Below are 25,720 nucleotides of genomic sequence, written 5' to 3'. Positions count from 1 at the left end.
CACAGCATCACTGGTTCAAATATGTTCTCTCAATGATTCAAGCTTTATTACAAATGTCACAAAAAGATGTTAATATTTCACTTCTGTTCTTGGATTTTCGTCACAATAAAATGCACTAAACATAATGTTCACAAAAGTTATTTACAAAAGTTTAAGCTATTGCCATTATAAATTAGAATCACTTTTAAGTATTAATTATTCAAAAGAAATAAAAGTCATTTTTTTTGTAATATCAACACATGTAAGTCACGTAAATACAAAACATGTTGCATTACCAATGCTATAGGTGTCACATTTGTGAAAGTTATAACTATTGGCATTGTAAATGACAAAGCTATTAATTACGTTATTTAAAAAAAAAACACATAAATAAAAAATTTGTCATTTACCATACCAATAGCTCCAACTTTCCTAAGGCGAGACCTATTGCATTGCAAATGCTTGTTTTTAAATGCCGCTAGTTTTCCTGAAAGGGACACTGCCTGTTCCTAAATAATATTCTCACTGCAAGTCACAAAGGGAGCCAGTTCCCTTTTGCAACCGCATTTGCAGTTGCAAAACATTTGTACATTGAAGTATGCCTCGCTATTAGGAAGGGATACCCTTGGCATGGCCCTTCCGAATAGCAAGTCGCAAACCCTATTTTGAGAGCCGGTAATAAGTTACCGACTCACAAAATAGGGTTTGTACATAGGGCAGACATATTTTGCAGTCGCAAACGGCCGGTTTCCCATTTGCGACCGCAAACAACTGTCGTACATCTGGCCCCTGATTCCTTATTTCCCCATAGGACTTCAATGAACCATTTTTGTGATCAAAATAAAGAACATTCAACGGTGTCAGCCATTTTTCTGAGTAATCACATCTTTTCCCTAGTATATTGTGTGGTTGGTACTAGAGAGGGCATTTAAAAGATCTTGGAGGACGGCACTCCATCCTGCCAGAACAGCAGAGGACATTGCTGCCCACCAAATAATTAGATCCCACCTTCCTGTTGGGGATCTCACTGCCTTCTGTGCATCCACTGATGACAATGAAGCAAGAAATCTGAGAATTGTGCCTGGTTGGTACTATCTTGTTTCGGTCCCACCCAGAATTTTGCTGTTTTTCAAACACAACCTCTCAAGGACATGGTATGTAACAAAAAAAACAAATAGCCCTGAAATGTGTATTAGTGTTATCTGTATTGTTTTATGTTTGGGACTACCAATCTTTTCCAGGCAGTCCAGGCAAAGCAAATGTCAATCAGAAGAACTGTCTTAATTAGAGTTAACCTTCTGACATACATTGGCTGCCAGCCCTGTGGTTAACAAGCTTGTTTCCGGTCCAGGGAGAACTTGACCTGGCAGTTCGGGCTAGACTGTTCCAATGAGGAGCAGGGCCAAGAATTATTTGCATATGGTTGGGTCCAAACTGGGGTGGCATGCTGGGCAAAAGAACGATCAATATAACCCAGATCTCTTGAATTTCTCTGACCTGAAAACAGGCTATCAACTAGAAGAACTAGACCTTTACAGATTCCTAAAGATAAAAGCAGCCCTATCGAAGACAAAACTAATCAGCACACAACCGTCGATCTTCCGCTTTGTGTCTAACACCAAAAACTAGGACACCAAGTCTCACAAATGTATAAGCTATTACGCCCAAAAAACACCAAACTCAATGCTAAACAACTAAATACTGGGACAAACAGCTTCCTCCCCAGCTAAGCAACCTAGAGTTGGAAACGCTGTGGACCTCTGCCACACAAAACAAGATCACCCCAGTCCTTGCACAAACAAAATTCTGGTTACTTCACAAAACCTACTGGACCCCAGACTGACTATACACACTAGGCCTCAGAGAGGACTCCCTATCCTGGAACTGCAACACATAGAAGGGGGATCTAGCACACCTCATCTTCCACTGCCTAACACTCAAGTTTTTCTGGTGAAGGGTGTTTGACTTTATTGACAATGTGTTTAAACGCAAAACAACGAGGGGCTTCGCTTCCCTTGCCACAGCATTTATGAGGTCTAATCTCGCCTCTGAGAAGGAGAAGGAGCTAATGGACTTACTACTGACTGCTTCTGTGAAACTGGTTCTAAACAACTGGAAAGACACTAGAAAATCTTGCTTCCAAGGATGGTTAAACTGGATTACTTACCTCAGAGTAGCGGACAGTTTGGCGATGCAGTACTCCCCTTGGAAGGCGTCATCCAGGGGGCTGTGGGAAGCTCTGGACAGGTCCCTTGACCCATACAAGCCACCATAAACAAATGAACCTAAGCTTTTGGCTCTTGAGGAGCCTCAGAATAGACCTCAAGAACCCTGAACTGTGGACAATTGTTATGCAAGTTGACCTATTGGTCGCTAAGGATTGTACCTAGATCGTATACCTCTCTATTGGGCTATCCTTTCCCTTTCTCCTCTTCTTCCTACTTGGCTGTCCTTTTCCGCCTTTCATCTCCTTCTATGACAAACCACACCACCAAGTGGGTACACTGCCAGAGCATTGTACTAACGTTCAGGATCACACTTTGGTGCTGCCTGTAACAGAAAATGTTGACTGTATACATTATACAAAATGCTAATAAAAACAATAAAAATAAATTTTAAAAAAAGCTGCAGCTCTTTTACGAAAAAGTTTGTTTGGTTATTCCCTGGACAAGTTAGAAGCTAAGAAGAGACTTCTCACTTGAAATAAATCCGGACCTTCTCAGACTGAAAGAAATCACAAATAATTAACTTCCCTGAGATTTGAATTTTTGAATTTTTAAAATATTTATAGAGCGCACGTTCACTATGCAGTTTCTTGGCGCTAGAGGATTCCTGGGCTGGAGAGGACACAGGGGACTATAGGCTGAAAGCTTGTTGGAACAAGAAAGTCTTGAGGACTTTGCGGAACTCAGTGTAGGAGGGGGAGAGTCTGACCGGGGGCGGGAGAGTGTTCCAGAAAGTGGGCGCAAGAACCGAGAATTTCTGGCCTCCCGATCTTTTTTTCTTGAAGCGGGGGACAACTAATAAAGATTTAGAGGAGGAGCGTAAAGCTCTAGAGGGGCAGTAATTGGTGATGGTAGAGTTGATGAAAGCAGGGGCAGTGCCCGCCCGGGCTTGAAAAGTGAGACAGCCAAGTTTGAAAAAGGCCCGTTGTTTGATGGGGAGCCAGTGAAGGGCAATAAGAAGGGGTGAAGAGTGATGATATTTAGATAGGCTATGTACCAGGCGAACAGCCTGGTTCTGCACCAGCTGAAGGCGCTGAAGTGCATAGGCGGGAGCACCATTGTAAATAATGTTCCCGTTATCGATCTTAGATAAGACCATGGCCATTACAATCAGTTTGAGTGCAGAGGGGGAGAAAAACCGGGATACTTTCCTAATGATGCGCAGGGTAAAGAAACAAGAAGAGACAACAGAACTAATGTTAGAGTGGAGTGTCAAATGATGGTTGAGAGTGATGCCAAGGGTTTTAACTGAAAAAGAGGGGGTGGGACGTGAACCAAGGGAAGGGGGCCAAAATGAAGGAGACCAGGGGTTGCCACTGCCTCCAGTCAAGATCAGCTCTGTTTTATCCGGGTTGAGTTTAAGATGGTTTGCATTCATCCAATCCCGGATAAACAGCATGACGGACTGGAAGCTAGTGGCGCCTGATAGGGGGAAGAGAAATTAAAAATAAGTTGGAGGTCATCAGCATAGTTGTAGACTGTGACCTCCAATTGTTGCAGTGCAAAAATAAGAGGGAAAATGTAAAGGTTGAATAAAAGGGAGAGAAGGAAGAACCCTGAGGGACGCCACAATTCACCCTGCGGGGCGGGGCGGAGAATTCAGTAAGGTGGACCGCCTGGGTGCGGTCAGCCAGGAAGGAACCTATCCAGGTCAGTACCTGTTCCCCTATGCCCGCTGCCTTGACACGGGACAAGAGGATGGAATGGTCCACCGTGTCAAATGCGGCGGACAGATCTAGGGAGACCAGGGCCTGAGGGGTGTTGGTCTGGAACCAGGTGTAAAACAAGAAATAGTTACATTATCGATTAAGTGCACCCACCTGTGCATTAAAAGGTTATTGCAAGTCACTGGGGAGTTGTGTGATCAAATTGAGGCATAAGGCTGCCGAACAAGGGGCATAGGGAAAGAGCAGGAATGCGCCATATTAATCCAATACAATGCATTCCTGACATTCCCCCTGCACTAGCGATGTTTGGTCAGCCTAGTGCCAACAAAGGCAAGGGTGCCTGTGTTGTAGGCAGGATTGTTTTGTGCAGGAAAGGGCATGTTCCAGCACAACAAGCCCCTGAGGCATATTCCTCTTTCTATGTGTGCTGCACAGTGCAGCACACATAGAAAGCAGAAGTACAAAGGAGAAATAAAGCTATTTCGCCTACTTAAGTCTCCCCTGGGAAAGCGTCTGTAATCTCTTCCCTCTAATCCTCCTCTGTCTCACTCACCATGTTCTGCCACACCTCACTGAATCTCAATTCTATACCTCATATCACTCTCAATACCTCATTTTTTTCAACCCCACTTCTCTCTTCTCTTTCACTACCTAATTTTTCAATTTATCCCACCATTAGCTTGCATCCTTTCTCCGCCTTCCCCTTCACCTTTCCTCTTTTTTTTAACCCCTGTTCCTTCTATCACATTCTCTTACGACGTTAGTCCCTTCTTGCTACCTGTTTCTCTTCCTCCCTTTTTCGATATCAAACATTAGCTTCCCTCTCTCTCATCTCTCTCTCTGCAACCCTTCTTTATTTCAACTCACACTCCTTATCTCACCAACCTATCTCAAAGGTTCACAATTTATACTTCACTCTACCTTGTGTCTTAATTGCTACCTCTATTTTTAACTCACAACTTTCTACTTCATCTTCTCTCTCGCTCTACCTCAATATGTACCAGGACCGGCTTTAGCACTGGTGGTGACTACTGTGACAATCAATTTTGCCTTACCCCTCCTCCTCTTCAGAGTCTCTCACGAATATTTACTTTGGTGAGTAAATTGAGGACCACTAAACAGTTTTCCTTTTCAGTGCTTAATAACTTCAGAAGTGCTTTACATAAAATACAAGTTATTACAATTATTACACTCCCACCCCTTATGAGGTGAACCATGTGTGGTTCCTCAACCCCTGAAGCTGGCAGCTAAGGTCAAAAAGTAGTTGGGCTGTTCCAGGATTGCATATTCTGAAATCTCCAAAGACGATTTTCTTTAGCTTCTACTTTTAGCATCGCTTTCGGCCCATACTAAGAACATGTACATGGTTAATAACTATTAAATCTATAAAGTTTTTTGCGGAGCAAGAGTTCTAAACAAATACCTGAATAGAGGAGGCAAGCAGCCCTCCAATTCTTATTAGCTCTATGAAGGCACCTTTTCTCCAAGAAAACCTTTACTCGTTTCGAGTACACAATATCTTCTTCAGTGTTTACCACAATTCCTACGGATGTGACTCCTGATTATACAACAAATTAATATTGACCTTGCTAATATTAAATCCCAAATATACAAGAAGATTCATGGTTATTTGTAACTTGGAGAACAACATATCCTTCTGCTGACACATAATTAAATGTTTTTTTTATATTTATTAGGAACCATAAACCTTTGAATGAAAAAAACATACTGCTGACCTAAACAGCTTGGTAATATGCACCTGAACGGAAAACAGGTGATAGCACTTCTTCTCTTGACCAACACAAATGAAACTTTTGATGAGGGTCCCACACCAGATCTGAGAAAGGGTGTCCTTGAGATCTGGTCTCCCTATTCGATCCTCTTCTAAATATTTATGATGAAAAGACACTGATTTGGAGCACTTTGTGGGCCCATCAGCGGATCGAAGACTGGAATGATGTGGCATTACAATAATGTTCCTTGGTTATGTTTATATGTTTACTCATAAAGATCTCCGAAGTTTCCATGCACCTCGAACATGTATTCCACATTGTAGTACATTCCTTGATCATTATAACTGCTAGAAAACAAGTTTGCCTACACGCCTGCATGGATCGCAAAAACACCTTAATTTCACATGAATAAAAAATATTATAGCCCCGATTACGAGTTGAATGGGACACCGTCCGTTTATTAGCTAATACCCCAGGAATTGGCAACTACTGTGTGGGACAGATTTTTCCGGTTATAAAGCTCTGGGATCTTGGCCATGTTCCATCTTAGTATCCCACCTGAAGTTGGAACAGGAGGGATTTTGAGCAGTGCAGTGTTTGGAAAGCGCTGATCCGATCCCTCTGCTGCTGAGAGGCGTTTTCAGCTCTTTTCCTGTAACAGGATCTTACTGCACATAAACCCACTTACCTCTGGGAAAGCATTTGGTGTGCTGAATTCCAACAAAAACCACACAGGATTGGATTCCCAGTTCCATGAGTTCCCATGCATACACTATCTGCCGGCTCAGAACAGATGGTAAACCTATGCAGGGGAATCTTGATGGGGTGAGGGGATAGACTGGGGTTTAGGGGAGCAGGAGGGAGAAGGAGAAGGTTAGTTCTCGCATAGGGAGCATTGTATGCTCCCCTGAAGGGGGAAAAAGGGAGAAAGCCTTAGCCAAAGCCTTGTGTGATTTTACCATGCTGAGTTACCACATAGTAACATTTGGGTCCCGGGAGAACCGTGTGAGGCAGCACCGGCCCTGTCACCATCAGGCAGAGTGGAATTGCATGTGGTAATGTTGCTCTGCCAGGCTCCTAATCCAGGCCTAAGTGTGCATCTGTAGACAACCATGCCACACTTTTTATCTGAGGCTCAGTATTCCTACATTTTGTAAGTGTTTGGACTCCACTGAAATTAATAATACTACTCAAAGCAACATTTTAGCAAAACCCTAACGTTGCTGCCTAGGAAAACCATAGACAAATTAATGATGCACAGTCATATAGGCAGCATTATAAACCAGACAGAAAATGCACATGTGCCTTCATGGAGCCAGCTGCTGTCATGCTCCAGCATGCCTTGTAAGGCAGATGTCTTACAGAGTGACTTCTGTTTTTTCCAGCTTCACTGATGGAGGTTTTATAACTCTCTTTTCAGAGAATGTTCTCTCGGATTTAGATTTTTTAAAGTTTCACTCATCATAGTTTTCAATCTGAATTCCCCATCTTTTCGGGTGCTTTTTTCCAGGCACATTTCTCTTCACTATTTGTGAAGTGTCCCTCATGTGGTTGAAAAGAGGCAGTAAGTGACGCACACTCAGTCTGTGCGGTCTGATCCATCTTCACATTCAACTAATGCATGTGAATTTTTTTGTAAAAATATGTCCACGAGGGTCCTCCAGGACAGAGAAGGCATTTGCCTAGGGAGAAACTAGGGCCTCAAGAGCAAGAAGGAGCAAAGGAAGGGTGACTGGGGAGTGAAAGAGGGTACTCCTTCTACTGCGTCCTTACCTATTACCCCCAACATAATTTTACTAAGAGAAATCAAGAGAGAGAAAGCGACAAAGAAGCCATCAAGGATCACTGACAGAATATCGACAGTCAAAATATCGACTTGCCAAAATATTGAGGTAAAAATATAATGCCAGAATATCGACTTCCTATCTACAAACAGGTAAGTACAAAAATATCGACCCCAAAATATCGATAGGAAAAAATATAGACAGTCAAAATACCAAAATTTCTAAATGTCTTAAAAGTAATTTAAAAGTTATATAATAATAAATATAATTAATTTAAACATACTTAAAATACCTAAATAAACTTAAAATAATAAATAATTAATGTAACTTAAAAAAAATTTAATTTTAAAACGTATATATATATATATGCATATTATTAACAAAGCAAATACAATATTTTTAAAGTAGGATAGCGAGAGGGTTAAATTTACTGTTCACACTCCAGAGAGTGCAACAGTAGGGAAAGCGTTGGTAGCGTAAGGATAAAAATTACTATTCCCACTCCAGAGAACACAACAGTAGGGAAAGTTTTGGATAGCGTACGGTTAAAAATTACTATTCCCACTTCAGTGAGCGCAACAGTAGGGAAAGCGTTGGATAGCGTTGGAGTAAAAATTACTATTCCTACTCCAGTGAGTGCAACAGTAAGGAAAGCGTTGGATAGCGTAGGGATAAAAATTACTATTCCTACTCCAGAGAGTGCAACAGTAGGGAAAGTGTTGGATAGCGTAAGGATAAAAATTACTATTCCCACTCCAGTGAGTGCAACAGTAGGGAAAGCGTTGGATAGCGTAGGGGTAAAAATTACTATTCCAACTCCAGAGAGTGCAACAGTAGTGAAAGATTTGGATAGCGTAGGGGTAAAAATTACTATTTCCACTCCAGTGAGTGCAACAGTAGGGAAAGCGTTGGATAGTGTAGGGGTAAAAATTACTATTCCCACTCCAGTGAGTGCTACAGTAGGGAAAGCGTTGGATAGCGTAGGGGTAAAAATTACTATTCCCACTTCAGTGAGTGCAATAGTAGGGAAAGTAAATACTTCATATATAAATATAAATAACATAAATTTTAATACCAATTACAAAATAATTAAAATATTTTACAATTTTATAAAATATATTAATTAATCAATTAAAATTACAAATAAAAATTAACTAATAATAAAAATTACCTACTAATACTAATTATTTACCAATTACCAATAAATTAATTTAAAATATAAAAATAAATAAAAATTAGACACAAACAATATTTAAAAAATATAATTACTTACAATTAAATTACTTCCCAAGCTATTCCCCTATAAACACACAACCCACTACAGAAAATAATGTAATAAAAGTAACATATTTATCAATTGATCAATTACAATAAATTACAAATTATATTTTAATTAATTACCAATTAATAAATAATTAACAATTAATTCTAAAAAATACCAATAAATAAAATAACATATAAAATTAATTATAATTAAATTACTTCCCACCCTATTCCCCTATAAACCCACAACCCGCTACAGAAAATACACTACTAAAATTAACATATTTTTAAATTAATCAATTAAAATTAATTACCAATTACATTTTAGTTAATTACCAATTAATAATTAATTAACAATTAATTCTAAATAAATACGAATAAATAAAATAACATATTTATCTAATTATAATTAAATTACTTCCTACGCTATTCCCCTATAAACCCACAACCCGCTGCAGAAAATAAATTACTAAAATTAACATATTTTTAAATTAATCAATTAAAATCAATTACCAATTATATTTTAATTAATTACCAATTAATTATTAATAAACAATTAATTCTAAATAAATACCAATTATATTTTAATTAATTACCAATTAATTATTAATTAACAATTAATTCTAAATAAATACCAATAAATAAAATAACATGTTTAATTAATTATAATTAAATTACTTCCCACCCTATTCCCCTATAAACCCACAACCCGCTACAGAATTATATTACACAAAAATTAAAAATTAATATTAACTTACCTTAAATTCGATATTTTTGTTATCTATATTATGTCTAGTCGATATTATGTCCATTCTATATTTTTGATTCGATATTATGTCCATTCTATATTTTTTGATTTAATATTATGTCCATTCTATTCGATATTAAAATGTTCTAGTCAATATTTTGGTAGTCTATATTATGTCTAGTCGATATTATGTCCATTCTATATTTTTTACTCGATATTATGTCTAGTCGATAATAACAATTTGATATTTTGATTCAATACCGTTTATGATATCCAGTGGGGCATCTTTCCAGCATGGGGCTTTGCTCAGTAGACCAATTTGCCAGAGATTTAAATGTGAAATACCCTGACTTCGCATCCAGGACCCCAAAACCAGACTGTCTGGGCCTTGCCTGATAAACTCATGCAGGCTCGGCTCTAGGGCAATGCAATCGGTGCCACCGCACCGGGCGCTGACGAGGGGTGGGGGTGTCAAGTTTGCACGTATATTATCATTATAAAAGCACCTGCTGCTGCGTTCCTTGCCTCCAGCAATTTTCAGACATCAATAAAATTGTCAAGATAACTCGGATGATTGATGCTCTTCCTGGAGGGAGACAAGAGTTTTGTCTAGCGGAAGTTATGACTGATAGTAAGGTAGCACAGAGGGTTAATTTGCCTGCTGCAAAGACCGTTTACCATGCAGATCCCAAAGAACATATAATGTTAATAGGTCAGTGGGTTACTGCTTTGTCAGAAATATCCTTTTGTTACTTGCAGTTTATAAGTTATGATCCTAATAAAGAACAGTGAGCTTTTAACTGTCACCAAAGAGCTGCATGCAAACTGCAAGGTATATATTAGAGCTACGCTTTTCCCCCGGTCTTTCTTTATCGTAATCTTGCAAAATGGGTTAATTTGGGCAGAAATCAATTCTTATTATTAAAGAGAACCCCTAACAATGGTGTTACATTTTAAATTCTGAATTTGTGGTTTTCCACACCAAGGACTCTTAAGACATTCGTGGCCAGCCTCCTGTCCCAGTCACCAAGGCCAGAAATCTTGGGGTCATTCTTGATGACAAGCTCTCCTACAAATACCACATCAACTCAGTAGTCTCCTTATCCTTCTACATCATCAGAAGGACAAAGAAACTGTTTCCTTTTATCCCCATTGAAGCCAGGAAGACGATTTTATCCGCCTTGTTTCTGTCTAAGGTAGACTTTTGTATTGGTCTACTGATTAATGCTCAGCAATTGATTCCCAAAAAAATTGCAGCTAATCCAAAAATCTGCTGCCAGACTTCTGTCCGGCACTTCGAAATTTTATTCTGAGTCTGAAGGGATCAGACACCTGCACTGGCTGCCTATCAGAAACAGAATAACTTTTAAGGCGCTGTGCATTGCCTACAAAACCACACATAATATAGGACCTGAATTTCTGAAGAAATCATTAAAGATTTACATACCGAGCAGGTCACTGCACTCGGCTGGCGTAAATCTACTGGTTGTTCCCAGAACATATAGATCCAACTGGGGTGACAGAAGCGTTGAGGTGGCTACTGCTAAGCTCTGCAATTCTCTTACCTGTCAGATTAGACACGTCTTTACTATTAATGTTCAGGAAAAGATTAAAAACCTAGCTTCTTAATAATTAAGTCCCCTTTACCTGTTTCCTCTCACTCTGTTTTGTCTCAGGAGTAGCTAGCCCTGAGACACCTTTATTGGTATTTGTGTGCTCTATAAATTGTTATAACAGAAGAGGTGTGGCGCCGCAGCTAGGGCGACTGACTCTGGAATCTGGGGATCACGGTTCGATCCCCAGTACCGGTGGCCGATTAGTCCAGCACCATGTGACTCTGGGCAATAGCTTGCTTAATCTTCCCAATGGCCCCCAGCGCCTAGAGACCCTTACGGGTGATTGTGCGCTTTACAAGTGTGGATTATTATAACATAACTATGCTGCGTACTAGAATGGATGACATGTGACTCCTACACCTTGTAGACCTCTGTCTTATGTAACATTTTCTGTACACTGATTTAAACACGTATGATTGTCTCTGTGGAATGTGTGTGATGTAAAGTGCTCTGACGCCCTAAACTGGTATGAGTGGCGCTATTAAACTAAATGAATCTGAGAGAGTGTCTATGAAAATTAGAGGAGCATTGTTAAATGGTGGTAGTGAGGGAATCTGTGGAAGAGGTGGTCATTGGGGGGGGGCGCCAACAAACGTTGTCGCACAGGGAACCACCATGAACTGAGATTTGTTTACTTGTAAAGATTTTTGAAGTCTTCATGTACTTTGCAAACTGTAATCTTGCTAATAGGCCTAATTAAAGGGCAACATATATGATAAATAAATCATGTGAGGGATGGTGCATGCATGGGCTGGGGTGGGGAGTCGTGACATTGAGTTCTTGGGCAATTTTCCGTAGGGCGGCATAAACTCAAGGGTCAGCCCTGCCTAATGCGAACCACTACTTGTAACTTGTGGAGGATGTTAAAAGGGGTTACACAGCTATAGCTTATATGGGGCATTTGCTTGGCTTCAGCGACAGAGCGAATAGTGGGAGGTAGAGAGCACAATAGAGAAACAGAATACCTTTGGTCAATGTATTTATTGTAATATGCCTAAACAAAAATGTTTTAAAAGTTAAACGGGAGCTGGCACTTAAAAAAGGCTTAGTTTTCTGCTCTTGAGGCTTGCTTGGAGGTTTTAGCAGGGGAGCGCAGCTACTCGTAGGCCCAGGAGACAAATCGAAGACCGGTTCTTCTATAGGGGAAGTGCCTTCCTCTGGGCCGAGTGCACAGCTTCGGGAGGGACGCACGTAGAGCAGTGAGAGAAGAGGTGCACCCGCCGAGCCAGCCAGATCACCCGAATTAACCCTAGTGATTAATGGGGTGACAGAGCTCGCAGCCAGGTTGCCCTCACATCCTAGCTTTCTGCAGTTAAATGCAAAAGGGAATGTTTCTTTGTTAAAGGGTGACAGAATCTTCACATAAAGGTCCAGAAATCGGCTTCTTAAAGTCGAAGTTTGTTGTTGATACTACTAGTAAGTTACCTTCCAGGGGATGCTGTCTCATCCCGGTGGATGGCACAAATAAAAGCCGCTAAATAGCTGCTGTCCCATTCTCCTGACGGTCATCTTCAACCAGTCCTGCGCTTATATGTAACAGCAAAGCATGTTATGGGTCATATCATCCACACTTTTTAATGTAAACAACAAAAAAATCAGTTTCCAGACTGCACAGCAGTTTAATACGTATAGGATGAAGGTGGCTCTCCTAACAGATGGCATGATGGTGGTTGTGTAAGCTAGAAGGACCTTGGGCATGATACACAAAAAGTAGTTAATCTACACTCTCAAAAGTAGATTCACAAGTATAGATTTAGTAATCTCTGGGTTTCACAAACATTTCCCTAAATCCGCATATAAAGCTGCAGCAGGTGCTGGGAAGGTCAAGTAAGTGCCTTTATACCTAGCAAGGATCTCAGGACAGTGGGAACAGGATCATGTGTGCAAACACACTTTTTTCCTTCACAAGAAAAAAAAATCCTTGTTAAAAAAAACTTTTACTTGCACCCCTACCTTATCCAGGGGAAATCCATTCCCCTTTCCAACCAGGTATGGGATTAACGCCAGCTGCAGTAAAGATCCTTGGTACTAAGGCTGGAAAAGAAACTAGAGGCGTTTGTGAATGCTGACAACCAAATGTTTGTGAGTGTTCACAAACTTCGAAGGCTGACCATGCCTTGGGACCCCCATTTTCCCACCCCTTGAGTGGTATTTAAGGGTGGGTAGAACTATAAATCTCAATTCCTGCCAGGTGTAAAAATATTAACAAAAATGTGCCTTTGTGATTTAGGGCCCCCCCCCCCCCACCTTATTTCAGTAGCTTCCATTTTCAGGGTAAGGAAGCAACAACCAGACTTTGTTAGAAGGAACATTGGGGCTTATTTACAAGTCTCTTGCTCCCCTGGTACATCACTTTTTCCCATGTTAAAAGTGACCTACCAGCAGCGCGAGTGGCTTGTAAATAAGCCCCAATGGGGTGAAATTTTCACTGCAAATTTAGTTTAACTCAACTTTGCATATCGCAGTCTATCGTGACAAAATGACACAGTTTTAAAGTTCAATTCCCAACCCGGCGGCACCATGCGATTGTAGCAGGATAACGCGCTAAATGACTGCATAAAAATCAAGGCAATGCCACAAAAATTCGAAACATGAAAGTCAAAAAAGATGTGATGCCCAAATCGCATTACAAAAATCTGCGACAACCAGCGACAGGTCTGCAATTCCCACGCATCAAGCGGGAAAATATACTATAAAAGCAACAACAAAAAAGCCACACCAAAACCAAAGCAAACTGCTTAGCACCATGGATGCACCCGGACCAAGTGCAGAGGACAACCCGAGCCCCACAAGCCCCAAAGAGGACCAGCCAGGAACCCGTGTTCGGGGAAGGGCAAGGAGAAGAATAAGAGAAAGTCAGGGTTCAGTCCGCAGGAAGACCAGATCAATGTCACGGAGGTGATAGAACACTACCAACAACTGTTCCTCACCTCCACTGCGTCATTGGCAACACAAACGGAAATATGGCAGACCATCGTCAAAAATGTGAATGCAGTCGGAGTGTCGAACAGGTTACTGGAGGAGGTCAAGAGGCGCTGGCATGATATGCAAAGCCAGACCAAACAGAAACTTGCCGCCAACAGGAAGGCAGCAGCAAAGGCAACTGGAGTTGGGACTCCTGAGCCACAGGAGGAGCTGGATGAGCTGGAGGAATGGCCACAGTCATCAGTGTGGAGACGGTGCAAGGAGTTGGGGGTCTGGACACAGCTCAGTATGACCTGACCCAACAGCAACAGGGTGAGTAATGACCAGGCACTGGGGGGATGCGAGAGATGGGCAAAATGGCAGACATGCACAATTAAGTATAGCACACTGCACACTCACAATGACAGTGGAACATGTCCCTGATACCCTTGGCACACTGCAGCACCCATACAAACACCAAGTAGGGCCCCATCCACTATGTGCACAAAGCGGCCCCCTCCATATCACTAATGCCACACTATGCACATGTGCAGGATCCAGGAAAGCAGCGGCTCTGTGAGCCACACTGACAATGCAAGTGACACTGCATGACCGATAGCATGGGTGTAGTCAAGATAATTGACATGGTGCACGATTCGGCATTGAGGTTGCCCAGTGTGGATCACATCCATAAAGGAGCAGGTCACACTCTGACACATCCATGTGCACATACAACCCATGACGACAATAACACATCAGCAGCCAAACAATGCACAAGACCACAAAATCTGTCCAAGAGCACCAATGACACAGGTCGCAAACATCCCAGCCCAAGAACAGCACACAAGTCAAAGGCACACCGCCTCAAAGGGACAAGGGTCCGCTAAATCAGAGCTGGAGGGGCGATTCTCCCACAATGCATCACACACACATAGCAATCACAGCACATCAACATTCACGACAATGTGGTACAATGTGCAACACTTACACCACCGGACAGAGGAGACAGCTGGTGCCGCTTGTGCGTAGAAACTGGCCAGTCACATCTGGCATTGCATGAAACTGTAGATGATGTAAGAGTAAAACCACATATCCGTCATGTTGTTGAAATGTCCACTGTCTGCCATTAAATTACCAGCTCCTCCAAAACAGTCACAATGTACATTGTCATGCAGTCTGTATGTAAACATCTACAAAGCACCAACATACATGGGACACACTGTTAACCTGCATCTCCCCTTTACATTGCAGAGGGACAATCAGAGCAGACCGCAAATCTCATCAGTGATGATGAAGAGGACAAACTCCACATATGCTCAGACACCCTCCATAAACAGCCTGCGCACCCCACCCCCAGGAGCAGGCCAGCCCAGCTGCCTCGAGGTGACCCAACACCCTGCACAGACCACACAGCAGGAAGCACACACCACCACAGCTGTCTCCCAGGACCCCCCGAACAACACATGGAAATCCAACGCAGTGTGTTGGGTTGCCAGGAGGAGATGGCTGATCAGCTGCGGGTGGGTTTAGAGCTCGTGGCAGCCAAACTCAATGCCATAAGTGGGTGTCTGAGTCCCATCAGGGACCACTTACAGTCCCTAACGGACACCCTCTGTCTGTACCATTGAGGAAAATTGAATTTTATATGGCCTATGTGTCCCCTACATGTACCCCAACGTGTAGTATATGTGCATGACATCCATGCATTTTCCCTCTATGGCCGAAATGAAGACGCCTATGCATTTGCGTCCACCGTTAACATGTCTGTTATTAGGCCCTCCATGAATACAACGTTAATTCTGCACTGAGGCCTACGTTGCCAATGCATTTACATGGTACACGTTTAAACATCGAGAAGCACACGTTTTTGTGGCCCAGTCAAGCCAGGCCCTGAATTCCGGCTCCGAGCCTTTTCTGTCTCTGAAACTGCAGTTTAGGTATGCATCCCTGACCTCTCCCTCACTCCCTGCCCAGCCGAGAGGTGCCCGGCCTGCCTGCCTGCCAAGACGGTATTTTGCCTACAGTTATCTGTTCAGCCTCCGAAATAACACATTCCAGTCTAGTGAAATAGGTAAACATTTTCCCGCCTGCAGAGCATAGGGCCTAGCCTTCCTGTCTCCATGCAAGTGATTTACTGAACCCGTTGCCATAGTAAGGCCCATGCCCCCCACGTAATGCACGAAGAAATATATGCACACACTAGCATTTAGTGATGTACAGCCTTTACTCGAGAAACCTTTACTTCAGACAATACATCCTCCAAACACAACACAAGATATCAGATATGCCAAAGGTACAGGTCGTTCTGACATCCCAGACTCCAGACTCCTCTACTAGTGCTAAAGTCAACCCCCAGCTCTCCCCAGTTACACGTCAATTTCACGTCATGATCAGTTACGCGCACATGCAGGGTAAAGGTTTCTGCTGACCCTGCAGACCTCCTCTATGCATCCACCCACCTGTGACACTCCTATGACTCATCAAGTGAATACCTTCGTGTACGCCTCTTTTACACGCCTTCTTTCACGCCCATGTGGTCTTATCTCTCTCTCTTTTCACTTGCTCCGCCTGGAGTGTTCCGCCTACTGTATTCATTGCAATTATGTGGTTTTACTATATATAATGTGTGATGTTAATAAAACGTTAGATATCCCTTCCTGAACCTTAGTGGTGATGGAACCCGATTCTCCCCTGGCTCGAGCCATTGAAATAAAGCCCTTTTGAACTCGGACACCACGGACTCTGCCTCTCATTTTATGAGCTATCCTTATTGATATTAATGTATAGAAAAATGTCCAGGTAAATTTTATTTACGACATTCTGGTGCCCGAATAGGGACAAGTCCCCTTCCCCACGCGCCGGCGATGTAAGCGCAGCCCCCTGACCCCTTCTATAGCCGTGACGGACCCAGTCTGTGCACATCTGCGGGTTTTCCTGCTAACTCCCTCAGGCCCACGGAGGAGACGGAGACTGCGACGAGGCATCCACACGAGGCGGTGAGGATTGCGGACCAGCCCGACCAGAGCCCAAGTCAAGAGAGCAAGGTCCGAGGTATCCCGAGGCCCACCTGTTCCGAGGCGCATGCGCAGCAGAAGCAGCAGTAGCAGTACCAGAAGCCGTACCAGTCCAGTCCAGTATCGAGTTTCCGAGGCCTTCAGTTTTGCTTCCCGGTGAGTACCATTGTTGGGAACGCATATAGACGGGTTCATTTATTTGAGCCCGGTCAAGACGGGTCTGAGTACACAGACCCGGTATAGACGTGTCCATTTCGGTGGATACGGTAAAGACGTGTCTCTTTATGAGACCGGTATGACTGTACTGTTTTAGCAGTGCATCCAGTAAGACGAGGTTTATTTTAGGATTGTGTTATTCCATGTAATAGGTAGTATCTGTTCTCAATGTGTTAATGTCGTGGTATGCATGATTGTTTACAGTCGATTATTGTGCTCATTGTGTTTTTGTTTAAACTAGTTTCAACATGCCACTGTTTTCGAAATTACGTCAGATGGGGACTAGGAAAGGGATACTCGAAGAGGCAGTCCCCGTCCCGCCAAGGGACACTCCTGGACACTTTATGTACCATAAGCATGGCTTAGATGCCATACTGTACTTAGATTTATGGGTAGACTACACCAAGGATCTAGAAGAGAAATATAGATGGCCTGTCTCAGGGACATGGGATGCTGATTGCATCATGAGAGTAGAGGAAGTACTGTGGAAAAAGAAAGCCAGACAATCCCAGAAAGATGCCATAGAATTGTGGCGTAAAGAGGCTCATAGGAGAACAGAGAAAGAAATCCAGAAAGCAGAGAGAAGTAGAGAAGCATCGGAAAGAGCCAAAGAAAAAGAACTGCTAGAAGAAGGTGAACGGGTTAAGGCAGAACAATTAGACAGACAAAGAAATGCCCTTATTAAAGGCATGTACCCCCTCCTCGCCGAGGGCCTACCTAAATTGACCCCGGAAGTACCCAGTAACTTGCCGCCACCACTGATCCCGACTAAACTCCGTAGTCATAAACAGACCGCAGCGGACATTTTCTTTTCTTCCTATTTAGATGACGCTGCTCCAGCATATGTAAATGTAAATGTACCTCCTCCAAACCCTGTCGTTCCTGCCAACCTAACTACTCCTCCTACTGTTCCTCCTGCCATCGTCCCTACCAATCCTTTTGAAACGCAACCACCCGTAACACCAGTTCAACCTGCATTACCAGCGACAGCGTTAGCAGTAAAACCTGATTCAAGCCAAGGCGATTCCAGTCTGGGAGCAGCGGGAGGGGGTCCCTCCACACCACCTCCGTTAAAACGATCATCAATGCGAGATTTAGCGCTACAACACACGCCAAAACCAGCAACATACGCAACCCTTAGACAGTACCTTACCGATCGTATATATGATCCAGTACCAGGTGAGGGTCCGATGCTCATATACTCAATACGTTTAAGACGTGTTGCAGACTATTTGATTATTTTACCAGACATGAAGGAACACTTAGACAAAATATACCACTTTGTTAGAACGGGGGAGGGACCAGAAAGTATTCACGAGGCCATGGAAAATAGAAAAGTGGAGCTTCAACGCATGCTCTTACAGTTTTTGATTAATTGTTTGATCAGGGAACGAGACCAGCCAGACAAAGAAGTAACTAAAGGTATGATGAACTGGAGTGACAATATAGCTATGGGTAAACATGATAAACAGAATAGTGTAGAAAGCATGTACAGGAAAATTCGTAAAGAAATTCTTGATATACACGAGAAAGAACAAGCCGAGAAAGAAGCTGAGAAAGAAGACAATGAAGTCTCAGAGGACGATGATTTAGTAGCTGAGAACCCAAGTAAATTACATTACGTAGGTAGGGCAAGACAGTTTGACAGACCCATACGTCTAGATTACAATAAACGTTCTCTCTCTCCAATACCAGAACAATATTCTCTCGAACAAATATTCCAAGCCACCGACCACGCGCTGAAAAAACGAGTAGGGAGTAGCGAACTTAGTACTATGCATGAACAAGAACTAGCTCGATCAGCAGTTCAATGGGCTTGTAATTCTAACATATATAAAGATGATATAGTAGCGCAAACATTTTTGAGTCTTCCTCCGGAAGAACAGCGTTTAGCTGGTATGTACATGGTTCAGCACCTCATTACACTGTACGAAAGTCAGCATTCTGATCCAGGTCCCCTATATAAATTATTGGACGACTTACTCCTGGAAAGATGGAGAGGCCTAGGTACCGAATTAATTAAAGTCATACTAGAACAACGACATAAGTACATGACTTTCCTGACCCCACATTTTGTCCCTGTTCCACACCGAGAAAGAAAGACCTTTTACATAGACAGACAGAATCCTTTACGAGAGGTTCATCCTGTTAGAACTGACGCGGGTGCGCTTCAACGAGTATTTGTTTATACACCCTTGACAAAAATGGAATTATTGGAAATGAAAAAATTACTACCCTGTCATGATAAAGACCCAGCAGGGTTCCACCGTGAATTAAAAGACATGCTCCGTATGGGGGAGTATACATACGCCGATATCATTAAAATGTTGAAAGTACTGTTACCAGCAGGTATTTATGAAAAACTCAAAGAAAAAGAATGGGAGGTGGGAGAGAAAAAGATTAATTGGACAGAATTAGAAGACGAAGATAAAAAAAGAGCCCCAGGTATTGGTCTTTCGGAAAAAGCTAAAGAATTACCCGAGCTATTGATACAGGTCTTGCCAAGATTATTGACTACTAAAAAGGAAGATTGGGATGCCATTTCAGCCTGCAAACAGAAACAAGATGAAGACACTAGTGATTTTTATTCTAGATTCGAAAAATGTTTTCTTATTAATAGTGGCCTGAAGACAAGTAGTGAATCGTACCCACATCTGTTTGTAACCAAATTGGTAGAGAATTCCACACCCCAGATTAAAAATAGAGTACTGAAAGTTGAGAGTACCTGGCAAGCTAACAGTCCTTCCCAAATGTTACAAATGTTACAGTACCACCAGAACAGAATTAGAGAAGAACAAGAACACGAAAAGAGGCGCATGAAAGACACGAAAATGAAAGTACTAGTAGCTCAATCAGTTCCAGCCGATGGTCGGAGAAAGGGCACGGCACCTGTCAAAGGGAACTGCAACTACTGCAAACAGCCAGGTCACTATATAAATGAATGTGCTGTCCTGAAACATAATATAGCTACAGGCAAGATGAAAGAAAGACCGCGTCCTCCTAGACAGGAACACGTTCCGCAGAACACGCAAACTCCACAGAACGCACAACAGACAGTAGCCGTACCCCAGCCCATTGCTGCCACACAGCATGTCACACAACAAATGTACCAGTATGCACAGTCAGATTACCCTGATTATCAACAGTATTCATGAAACAGCCTAGAGAGGGAGGTTAGCTTGCCCCTTATTGAGGTTCCTGTAGATCAAGAGGGTCCCTATGTGCATAGTCATGTATTGGGAAAGGACAGAAAATTTCTGATTGATACAGGGGCGAGCAGAACTACCATCAGTCACGACGAGGTTCCAGGGGCACCCCTCTCAGGCTCACAGAATATTTCCCTGGGATTTTCAGGAAAGCCTATTGTTAACGAAGTGTCCAAGCCAGTTTCCCTAGGAGTTGGTCCATTGTCTCGTACTACAGACTTGTTGCTTACGAAATCATGTCCAGAAAACTTGCTTGGTATAAAAACATTGAAAGAACTAGGAGCAGTGATTTGTTGTTCTCCGGAAGGAGTGAGATTGTTTTTACGTGATTTTAAAGGACATTATGTGTTAAGAGATTTTGATCCCAGACTTCAAAATGTACCACAGCATTTATGGGCGCAAGGTCCGACTGATGTAGGTTACATGCACATTACACCATACTGTGTCACGCTTAAGCAAGGAGTTGTACTGCCACGAATCCGACAATACAAGTTACCACCTGATGCTGTAGTAGCCTTACTGAAAATTGTTGACAAACTCATTGCACAAGGAGTGGTTGTAGAAACTGACTCCAATGCATGCAATTCCCCTATCATTCCGATTCTCAAACGAACTGACCCGAATGCACCACCGGTTTACAGATTAGTGATTGATCTCCGAGAATTAAACAAATGCATAATACCCCAGTACCCAGTGGTCCCAGACATTTCTTCCCTATTGACTGCCATTGATTCCGAAGCGACGTTCTTTACTGTAATTGATCTCAAGAACGCCTTCTTTAGTGTCCCGATCCATCCGGAAAGCCAATACCTTTTCGGATTCTGTTTAAATGGCCGAAGCTTCAAATTTTCAAGGGCTCCTCAAGGGTTCACAGAAAGCCCTAGTATTTACAGTCAAGCGCTAAAACGACAACTAGACAGTATTCACATGCCTACTGACACTGCACTGCTCCAATACGTTGATGATCTTTTGATCACAGCACGGACAGAACGAGACTGCGAACGTGCATCACTGACAGTCTTATACTTCCTGGCAGAGAAGGGGCACAAGGTGTCCCCTTCAAAGCTGCAATTCTGTGTCCAACAAGTTGTATACCTAGGTCACTTGCTGTCCAAGAGGGGTAGACAGCTGACACCTGACCGCATTCAGTTAATCGCACATCTTCCACAACCCAAGACACAAAAGGAAGTACGGGCCTTTTTTGGCCTCACTTCTTACTGCAGACAATGGATTCCCCAGTATGCATATCTAGCCAAACCACTCATACAGTTGACAACACAGGAGGCAGCGACTTCGACTGTCCTCCCCTGGACTCAGGAACATACACTTGCTTTTGATGAACTGAAGAAAGCTCTATGTCAAGCACCTGTTCTAGCGACACCATGTTACAGCAAACCTTTTACACTTTTTGTTACTGAACGCGATGGCACAGCATTATCTGTTCTCACACAAGATCAAGCAGGAAAACACAAGCCTTGTGCTTACTTTTCTAGTACATTGGATCCAGTGGCCCAGGCTCTGCCTGCGTGCCTGAAATCAGTTGCAGCAACAGCTCTAGCAATCAGACAAAGCGATTCCATAGTGTTAGGACATCCCCTGACAGTACATGTTCCACACTCAGTGGAAGTTCTCCTGAATCGGACACAGACACAGCACCTGACTATAGCAAGACTGAAAGGGTATGAACTGACATTGTTCCAGCCACACATAGAGATCAGACGTTGTAACATCCTTAACCCGGCTACGCTTTTGCCCTCAAGTACATCAGACCCTGCACCACATGACTGTGTGGAAGTGATTAGCACAGTGACGAAGCCCAGACAAGACTTGACAGACATTGCATTACCCGACCCAGACCTGACACTTTATGTGGATGGTTCATGTATGAGAACAAGCACAGGAGAGTTAGTGGCCGCATATGCAGTGACCACTGATACTGAAGTCATAGAAACACGACGAATTGACACCTTGTCTGCCCAAGCAGCAGAGCTCATCACTCTGACCCAAGCCTGCATACGAGCCAAGAACCTGAAAGTAAACATATACACAGATTCACAGTATGCCTTCGGAGTCGTTCACGACTTTGGAGTCCTCTGGCAAGAGAGAGGTTTTCTGACCTCCCACGGTGCCAAAATACAGCACGGTCCCCTCATACAAGCTCTGTTAGATGCGATACACTTGCCCACAGCAATAGCAATCATGAAGTGCAAAGCACATACGAAAATCACTGACACTATTTCCCAGGGTAACGACCTGGCAGACCGAACAGCTAAACTTACAGCTCAGACTCAAACAGACATTCCAGATGACACGACAAAGACTGAAGTACCATCACTGACAAATTGCATGACAGTCAGGGAGCCCTCACAAGATGTACTCGACATACAGACACATGCCACTTCAGACGAAATCAAGAAATGGACTGAACAAGGAGGGGTCCAGACAGATCAGGGATGGATGACAAAAGGCAAAGCCACATGGTTTCTCCCCGATGCCATGGTTCAGGTCCTCATAAATACAGCACATAGTCCAGCACACTTAGGAGAAAAAGCCATGTTAGACAGTTTACAGAACATCTGGTTCAACAAGCATTTACGTGCAGCAGCAAAACAGAAAGTGCGTACCTGCATGATCTGTTGTCAGTTCAATCCAGGTAAAGGCATTCCCGTGGAACAAGGTGGATTTCATCCTCCTGACCACCCTTTTGAAGTCCTCCAGATGGATTACATTCAGATGGATAGATGTCGAGGATTCAAGTATGTCCTTGTAGTTGTATGTGCCCTATCTAGATGGACAGAAGCGTACCCGGTCCCAGATTACACTGCTGTAACCACTGCCAAGCAGTTGGTTCGTGAATTCTTTCCGCGATACGGCTTGCCCCGTGTCATGTACTCAGATAATGGACAGCCATTCTCTTCTGAACTCATGAAACAAGTATCTCTCCTGTTAGGATATCAGTGGAAATTCCATTGCGTACGACACCCCGAGGCAGCAGGCCTCGTAGAGCGACACAATCAGACTCTGAAAACACGGCTAGCGAAGGTCTGTGCAGAAAAAGGCGTAGATTGGATGGTAGCCTTGCCGGTTGCCCTCTTTTACATGCGTATGGTAGCCCATTCCAGAACCGGACTATCTCCGTACGAAGTGGTCTTTGGTAGACCTCCGAATATGTGGGGTACGCCTATGCCGCGTAAGATTACCGATGTTGACAGTAACATGCTGACAGATTACCTGGCTTCCTTGATGTCTGCACTACTCTCTTGTCGTTCACCGGTTGCCGCCGCTTCCCCAGACAACACCCAGGTTAAGGACCACGTCATTGTCCCTGGAGACCTAGTCCTGGTGAGAAATTTCGACCGGTCAAGCCCCCTGGAGCCGCGTTGGAAGTCGCCGAAGCTTGTGTTACTGACCACGAGGACGGCTATTAAAGTGGAAGGACGCAAGGGCTGGATCCATGCCCACCATGTTAAAAGATTCCGTGGACTTGGCGCGATAAAGAAATATGAGGACTGTTCCGTGAAGGAATCAGAGAACTATTCCGACACTGACATTAAACCCCCTTTGCTAGAAAAGACTCCGCAACAGGAGTATAGACAGAAGTTACGGTCTAGTAAGTCAGACAGCGTTTAATTGTTTAAGTCCCCCTCGGGTGAAGCGGTTAGACAGGTTTCTGATATGTATGAGAACGTAGACCCAAATAGTCAGAGAGATAGACAGAAAAATATGAAAGACAAATACTGCAAATCCTTACGCAGTCGATGCATAGTTACTCTGATCATTATGTTTTTTTTAAGTATATCGATTATATGTATAAGCTTGACGCTACATGTTTTCTTTCCTCCTTTTGGTTCACATATACATTCTTCTTTTAATGACACTGTAGAGCACACATTCAGTGACCTGCCACCCCACAAACTATCCTATTGACTAGCTCTGCGCAACAACACTTTTATTCGTATGTTACACCATACTCATCAGACCAGCAATGTAACGAATTGCTGGGTATGTGGCCGACTCCCACCCTACCAGAAAATGAAGGGAGCGCTGCCCCTCTTTCCTTATCCGTTCTCACACAATGGTTCGTGCGGAGCATGGTTTGCTTTAATGTCATCACTAGACAGTAAGTCCACAGTTTCCCAGGGCGATTGGATATGGGGAGACCTGAATACAGTTATGAATAAGGCATGTTTCCCAGACGAGGACGGTCTTCCCCAAAGGAAAGGGACCGACCTAGAAAATGAAGTGTACGTATTAGGGAATTTTTCTCTTAACCTCATGATTTTGAACGTTCAGTCCGAGACCAACACAGGTTCACCGTTTATAACAGTCTTACCAGTGAAAGGTGAATTATGCGTTAGGAAAAATGGTTCAGTGCACCTAGGACACAGTAATTGTAATACTGTCGTCGAATTCAATGATAAAGGAAAGTCTACTTTCAAAGCTTCCCGCCATTCCTATTTCATTTGTGGTCAGACAGCTTATATACGTTTACCCTTAGACTGGGGTGGAACGTGTTATATTGCGTTCCTACTGCCACCTGTTTTTCTAGCCCCATCCCATTATCATCGAGATTCCCAACTCATACATGTGAGACACAGGAGAGACCTTCCCGCAGTTATCGACTACTCTGAGTCAGCATGGGACCAGTACAAAGATTATATTAAAGGATATTTTTGGTTCATAGGTCCCGTTCAAAATAGTAAAGTAATACGCAGATTAACAAGAACACTGGAAGCAGTAGTGAATGAGACTACTTTTGCTTTAGAAAACTTAACAGAAGAGCAGTCTGCTATGAGACTTGTTGTTCTTCAGAACCGCCTTGTTCTTGACGTCATCCTGGCCGATAGGGGCGGAGCTTGTAGAGTGATCGGCTCCAGTTGTTGTGTGTTTATTCCTAATAACGCACCATCAGTGTATGCAGCAATAACAAGACTCCATAAGATAGCTCACCAGATGCACCAGAATCCAGGCACCTGGACTTGGTCCGGCTGGCTCTGGAGTGTGACATCAGCCTGAGGATGGAAAGTATTGTCATTCCTAGGAATCATACTGCTAATAGTATTCAGTTGCTGTCTCTGTCTGCAATGTGGCCCAGCGATTTGCGGCTTGCGTGCCACTGCTTGTATTCCTCGTCCACGTTCACGTTCCCGTGCACAAATGAAAAAGGACGAGCAAATGATGCTGTATGAACAAACAGATGGTCTCATGAAGATATATGTATCCTGAAGGGAACGTAGGGGACAAGGAGGGAATGAGGAAAATTGAGTTTTATATGGCCTATGTGTCCCCTACGTGTACCCCAACGTGTAGTATATGTGCATGACATCCATGCATTTTCCCTCTATGGCCGAAATGAAGACGCCTA

Source organism: Lissotriton vulgaris, chromosome 4_1 (assembly GCF_964263255.1).
Source record: "Lissotriton vulgaris chromosome 4_1, aLisVul1.2, whole genome shotgun sequence".
Lineage (NCBI taxonomy): Eukaryota > Metazoa > Chordata > Amphibia > Caudata > Salamandridae > Lissotriton > Lissotriton vulgaris.
The sequence above is the reverse complement of the archived record's forward strand: the minus strand, read 5'-3'. Positions refer to the sequence as shown.